This window comes from Ovis canadensis, chromosome 23, assembly GCF_042477335.2.
Source record: "Ovis canadensis isolate MfBH-ARS-UI-01 breed Bighorn chromosome 23, ARS-UI_OviCan_v2, whole genome shotgun sequence".
Taxonomy (NCBI): Eukaryota; Metazoa; Chordata; class Mammalia; order Artiodactyla; family Bovidae; genus Ovis; species Ovis canadensis.
Window position 1 is genome coordinate 17,265,380 of NC_091267.1, and position 7,127 is coordinate 17,272,506.

At 48.1% G+C, this 7,127-nt stretch overlaps 1 protein-coding gene across 1 annotated transcript in view; it reads right to left on the reverse strand.

The window, feature by feature from the left end:
* The window catches only part of ZNF407 (zinc finger protein 407), a 385,838-nt gene extending 378,761 nt beyond the window's left edge, over nucleotides 1-7,077 (reverse strand). Inside the window, exon 1 of the mRNA XM_069568807.1 lies at nucleotides 7,001-7,077. The gene's annotated coding sequence lies outside the window, so the exon portion shown is untranslated. The remainder of the gene's footprint in view (nucleotides 1-7,000) is intronic.
* Between the last annotated feature and the right edge of the window lie 50 nt (nucleotides 7,078-7,127).

Sequence of the window (7,127 nt, forward strand, 5' to 3'; positions counted from 1 at the left end):
TAGCATGTGAGATGAGTGCAATTGTGTGGTAGTTTGAGCATTCTTTGGCATTACCTTTCTTTGGGATTGGAATGAAAACTGACCTTTTCCAGTCCTGTGGCCACTGCTGAGTTTTCCAAATTTGCTGGCATATTGAGTGCAGCACTTTCACAACATAACATATTTATTAAGTGTCTCTTTATACCAGGTACCAAGCAAGTTACTGGTTAAAGAGAAAGAGGTCTGTTCCCTGCCTCCTAGCAGCATTCAGGCCCAGGGAGGAGACAAACCAGGTATGTATCTTCCAGGTGACTCAGGCTGGGACATTAAAGGCACACACATTTCGAAAGCAAAGCCAAGTTACGGGTAGAGATGTGTAATACAGCCAACAGTTTCATCAGCCAGGAGAACACATGCCCCAGCGCTCCGGGGTGGGCTAGGGGTGGGCAGGGGGAGATGAGGGGTGGTGAGGCCCTGTGATGACCATCCATCTCCCACGACAGTGCTCCAGGAGGATTCCAGGAAATGCAGCCGATCCTGGAAAGCTGTGCACTGGAAAACACACCTGAGACAGAACCATAGCAACACAATTCCGACAAACAGCTTCCACCACTGCCAGTTCAAGACAGACACTGACTGCGATCACAGACAAGTCACTGAGCCAATAACTGGTCTCCCAGCAGTGACATCATTGCCCTTCCTGCTGTCTGAGTCTAACAAATGCAGTGAAGCCTCCCAAGAAATCTCCCACGGTTCACGTCAGCCTCAAAGGGTTCTGACATTAGATGTTCATTTATTTAAAACTTATGCACCAAAATCAGTCATTAGCAGGGTCAATAATTATGAAGAGAAAATGTTTGACCATAGAGCACAGAAAGATATCAGACACTACCTCAATCAAGAGGTCAAAGGTAACATTCACCACTGATAAGATATACCGACATCACGTGCACTCCAGTGTGACGCACTGAGGGCAAGCCTCACCACTGGTGTATTCTTGACCAAAACACCCAACCCTCAATTTAATCCTGAAAGGAGATGACACAAATTCAAACTCACTAACAGTCTACAAAAGAACTGATCAGGACTCTTCAGAAGTGCCAAAGAATTGTTGCTTTCAAACTGTGGTGTTGGAGAAGACTCTTGAGCATCCCTTGGACTGCAAGGAAATCCAACCAGTCAATCCTAAAGGAAATCAGTCCTGAATATTCATTGGAAGGACTGATGCTGAAGCTGAAGCTCCAATACTTTGGCTGCCCGATGCAAAGAGCCGACTCATTGGAAAAGACCCTGATGCTGGGAAATTTGAAGACAGGAAGAGAAGGGGACGACAGAAGATGAGATGGTTGGATGGCATCACTGACTCAAAGGAGATGAGTTTGAGCAAACTCCAGGAATTGGTGATGGACAAGGAGGCCTGGCATGCTGCAGTCCATGAGATCACAAAGAGTCAGATACAACTTATTGACTGAACAACAAGATCACCACCACTCTTCAGAAGTATCAAGGCCAAAGAATATACACCTAAAAGGAACTGTCACAGATTGGAAGAGACTGCAGAGACATGATCAGTTCAATTCAGTCACTCAGTTGTGTCCGATTTTGTGACCCCAAGCACTGCAGCATGCCAGGCCTCCCTGTCCATCACCAACTCCAGAAGCTTACTCAAACTCATGTCCATTGAGTCAGTGAGGCCATCCAACCATCTCAGCCTCTGTCGTGTCCCCTTCTCCTCCCACCTTCAATCTTTCCCAGCATCAGGGTCTTCTCCAATGAGTCAGTTCTTCACATCAGGTAGCCAAAAGTATTGGAGTTTCATCTTCAGCATCAATCCTTTCGAGGAATATTCGAGACTGATTTCCTTTAGGATGGACTGCTTGAATCTCCTTGCAGGAGACAGGGTAACTGTGTGCAAAGGAGGTCCTGGACTGGATGCTGGACCAGGAAAAGGACATCAGAGCTGAAGCTCAAATACGGTCTTCAATTGTATCAACAGCCTGGTTTCGCTAACTACGCTCTGGTTACATAAGATGTTAACATCAGGGACCCGGCTGGAAGGTTATAAAACTCTCTGGACTGTTTTCGAAATTGTTTTGTAATTCCAAAATTATTTCAAAGTAAAAAGCGTTTAAAAATTATTTAAGATGAGAGGTAAAAATGTACAGGGACCACTCATTAACTCTAACATAAAAATACACTACCTCTTCCAATAACTGTGCTAAAAAACTGCAACAATTACAAATAAGGCTTAAACCAGAATAAATGACAATTATTCAATAAAAGTCCATGAATAGGATAATCTAGAGAGCAGAGTAACTTTCCAGATAAGTGACCTACCTTATTTTATTTTCCCCTTTACTCTTTTTTAATTCAATTCAACTTACATTTTTTTAACATCTATTATAGGCACAAACTGTGTTTGGGCCTGACAAGATTTTGATATATAAGAAAAGAACATTTTAGTACATAAACAGAAAAGCATAGAAAAATGACACTGGAAGTAACTTTTTACTCCCAGACAATCCAGCAGTCAGTCTGGACACCGTTTTCGGTGTGAATGTTGGTAAGATTGGGGGCTCTCGCAGCTGAAGTGTATCCCGTTCAATAGTAAGCGTCTCTGACCACCAGAATCACCTTCAAAAATTACCCCTGAAAATGCCAAAATGACTCTGAGAAATACTCCATGTCTAGTCCTTTCTATTTTCATCCAATTATATGATGTCCTTTCAACAGTATCTCTGACCACTAGAATCATCTCCAAAAATTACCCCTGAAAATGCCAAAATGACTCAAAAAATACTCCATGTCTAGTCCTTTTTATTTTCATCTAATCATGTGACATTGGTGCATTACTGTTTGTAATGAGTACGAGGGGAAGGTGAGGCTGGTAAAACCTGTGGTTTACTTGTGCTCCTCTTATAAGAGATCAAAGGCAACATCACGTGAGACCAGGTTCCCAAAGTGTGGTCTTGAAGCTAAGAGCTTCAACATCACCCAGGACCTGTCAGAAGTAAGAATTCCCAGGCCCTGTGCAGACCTGCTGAACCAGAGCCCCGGGTGATGTCCAGCGTCCATGTTTTCACAAGCCCCCCAGGTGACTCCGATGCACCTTAAATTTGAGAAATACTGATGCTTCAAAGAGCAGAAAGATTGGCCTGTAAACCAGGAGGCCTGATTCTAATCCTTGTTCTGCCACTTATTTCTGAGACGGATCTGTCACTTAGCTTCTGTGGGGTTCAGCCTCCTCATCAGACAATGAGGGAACGAAATAGATCGCTTCCACAGCCCTTATGCCCTCTAAAATGTGACAACTCTATGAGGCCCAAAAGTGAAAAAAAGATCCACAGCATCTCACATATTTCTCTTTCATCAAAAAGAAACAAAAGTTCTTCATCAACTGGTCTCTGAGTCATTTTTCATAATTTTAAATAAAGCTGCATAAGCTTTAATGAAAGTCATATAAACTCTGATTTTGCAGTTTTCTATTTGTTCTATATCAAGCCTGTTTTGGAGGAGTTTCACATAACAAAAATTCCAAGAAACCACCTCTACAGACTGAGCTGTAACTCCCGCCCCTCAACCCCTACCCCATATTCATAATTTGAAGCCCTAATGCCCAATGTGACAGTATTTAGAGATGGGGCTTTGGGAGGTAGGCTTAGTAAGGTCATGAAGGCGAGGATGCCAAGGTGGGACAGGTGTCCTCTTAAGAGGAAGAAAGACCAGCGCTCTCTCGCTCTCCACCACATGAGAACAGAGCAAGAAGGTCGCCATGTGCAAGCCAGGAAGAGCCCTCAGCAGGAATCGGCACCCTGATCTTGGACTTCTCAACCTCCAGAACTGTGACAAACAATCGTCTGCCGGCTTGGCTACCAGGCTACGGTGTTCTGTTAGAGCAGCACGAGCTGACGAAGGCACTCAAAAGACTCTGGCGTGGGACTCTCAGACACCACCTTACAGTTCAGAAGAAGGGTGCTCCGTGACCTCTCATAATGAGCGTGATCAGATCGGAGGAAGCATTTAGCAAGCATGAAAAAGAGTAAGTTTTGTTTCCTAGACCTTTGGCCTAAGCTATACCAACGTAAATATAAGCTCTGTCTTCATTCTTCCTACATCTGCAGTTTATATCAGACACTGCCACGTGCCTGGCTCTGTCCTGACCCAAGCTTCTATCAGCCTGATCCCAAGTGACCCTGGACCTTGGCATGATAACCCCACTATTCCTTCAGAGACCAAGAATAGTATTTCTCCTTTTGTGTATTTAAAATTATTGTGAACTTTATGTTAGCAATATATATGTTTTTTGTTTCAATAAACTCTATGAAACTCAAACCCCAAATCATAATGCCTATTGTTATCTCTTGCTATTCCACTAAACAGTATAACAACTCAAGGAGGGTTGTAGTTACCAAAGGTCTAAGGAAATGTTGTACAAGTGAGACATTATGCAATAATTCTTTCCTGAAAGAAAGAAATTATTTAGGAAAATGAAAAACTGTTGATAGGAAGAATCTTTTGTACGGTATTTCATTTTTAAAAAGTACACTTAAAGTTTCAGTTTGAGAAGATAAGAATGTTCTGGAGGCAAATGGTAATGATGGCTACACAATGTAAACATACTTAATCTCACTGAACTGTACACTTAAAATGGTTAAAATGATAAATAATATATTATTTATATATCATATCATATTACCACCAAAAATTGATATACTGATAAATTACATTGGGCTTCCCAGGTAGCTCAGATGGTAAAGAATCTGCCTGCAGTGCAGGCAGAGACCTGGGTTCAATCCCTGGGTCAGGAAGATCCCCTGGAGAAGGGAATGGCAACTCACTCCAGAATTCTTGCCTGGAGAATGCCATGGATAGAGGGGCCTGGCAGACCACAGTCCATGGGGTCACAAGAGTTGGACACAACTGTGACTAACACACACAGTAAATTATGATACCTTTTAAGATTTATATTTAAAACATACCCCTTCATTTCAAGCTAAGTGCCACCCTCTTTCCTTAAAATATTCGTGTAATAAACATTCTTGAGAAACTCAAAATAAAAAAAATAACAAAATGTATCGGTCTTAGGTATTTCCATTACAACAGGGCTTTAATTTATCCTCGTATTCATGGATTTATAAACCGGGATTCTTCTCACACCCTGTGATACCTGAGAAAACAGATCTCTTCTTTGAGGGGCTGTGAGAGAGGGAGGGAGGAGAATCAGATTAGAAGAATCTGTTTTATAACGGCTAGAGAGCTCTCCTCTAATAAAACCTAATTAGAATGAATGCTGGGGAAAACGTCCCATCAATCAAGGGAACCCCCATTAACCCTGGAGATCTCACTCAAGGCTGCACCCTGCAGGCTCTCAGCACTCCTCCCCCGCAGTGACCACTCGCCCTGTAGGCCCGGGCTCCACTTCAGCACTGAGCAGCAGGCACTGTATCTGTGTGTGTATCTGTCTCCACGACCCGCCCTGAAATCATCTCGGGCAACACGTTCATCTCTCCTTCACCTAGAAGGGTGTCTGACAGGAAGCAGGAAGTGTTTAAGTCAAGTCAGAGACTGTGTTTGCTGAACAACAATGGAACTCTGTCCAATCTTGCAGTTTTTGTGCAAATTTGAAATTATTCGAAAATAAATTTTTTTAAAGGAGGACGGGTAAACTGCGCTGTCCGCAATCATCACAGCTGTCTCACATGTCACATCAGAAGACACGAGCTACTGAAGAGTCCTGCCCTACTGTTCACCACCGACGACACTAGGAGGCCATCATTTCATAGGGAGCAAACTTGAAAAGGAGGCTTCCCTGGTGGCTCCGTGGTGAAGAATACGCCCGCCAGTGCAGGCAGGGGACCGAGGTTCCAACCCTGGGTAGGGAAAATCCCCTGAAGGAGGGAAGTATTCTTGCCTGGAAAATCCCATGGACAGAGAGGAGCCTGGCGGTTGCACAGACTCGGCCACAAGTTAGTGTCTGAGGACTTCAACACAAACTTGAAAAAGAATGAGTAACAAACATTTGAGATTGGAATCCCCGATGTTAACTTTGGCCAAGTTATTTACTCTGGGTCTCCGTTGGTGAAAAGGGAGTAATTCCTACTGTACAAGACTGCTGTGCTAAATAAAGCATACAGAGTATCTGTCAAACGAGCTCCTAACGATGCTCTGATCAATATACGTCCGGTCCTCCCACTGAACTAACAAACACTTCACCGCAGGGCAGGTGCAGGCGGTGACCAGTTCCAGGGGCTCAAACTGTTACGTTCTCCCTCGATCGGCGCCAGGGCTACAATCCTCTATGAAGGAGTCCTGCACGTGTGCGCGTGGGTGCCCACCCCGCCCAGGCGCCCTGTTGCAGAGTTCCCCTGGAAAACAACCCGGGCCGTTCACACCGCGGCGCAGCCGACAGGGGTCAGCCGCTTTTGCGGCCCGCGGCGCCCGGCCGGGTCCCCGGCTAGCGGCCCGAGAGGACGAAGGGCGCGCCCGCCAGCTGCACCGGGCGGGACCCGCGGCGGCCGGCAGCCCGGGCGGTCTGTGTCCCGGGCCGGGCGGCTTGAACCCGAGCGGCCGGGCCCAGCGGCCTCCGGCGCTCCGCCCGCCCGGCGTCCGTAACGGCGGCGGCGCGGCTCGGGGAGGCCGGGAGCGCGCGGCCGGAGGCGGCCGGCACGCGGCGCCCGGGCGCGCTGCGCTTCCCTGCTGAGCAGCCCGGCGGGGGGAAGCGCCGATCGCGGGCGGGGGGCGCGCGATCGCGGCCTCGGCGCTGACAGCCAGCCCGGCGGGGAGAGCCCGGCGCGGGCTGCGGGCGTGTGTCGGGGGCGTCGGGGCGGCGCCGGGAGGGACCGACGAGCCGGGAGGGGCGGAGGCGGGGGGAGGGGGGCGGAGGCAGAGCGAAGGGCCGCGGCGGGGCGCTCAGCGCCCATCGGCCCGCGCCCCAGCCCGCGGGCCCCCGCCCCCGGGCCCTGCGCTGACGCCGGACGGCCCCCGCCCCCACGCCCCCCGCCCCGGCCGGGGGGTAGCTCACCTGTTTGTCGGCGGGGCCGCTCCCGCTCGCCCCTCTGACTGACTCCTCCGGCTCACCGTCTTCCCTCTGGGAGGAAGGGGCGGGACTTCCGGCTTCGGCGCTCCCCACTTCCGGCGGCTCCCAGGAC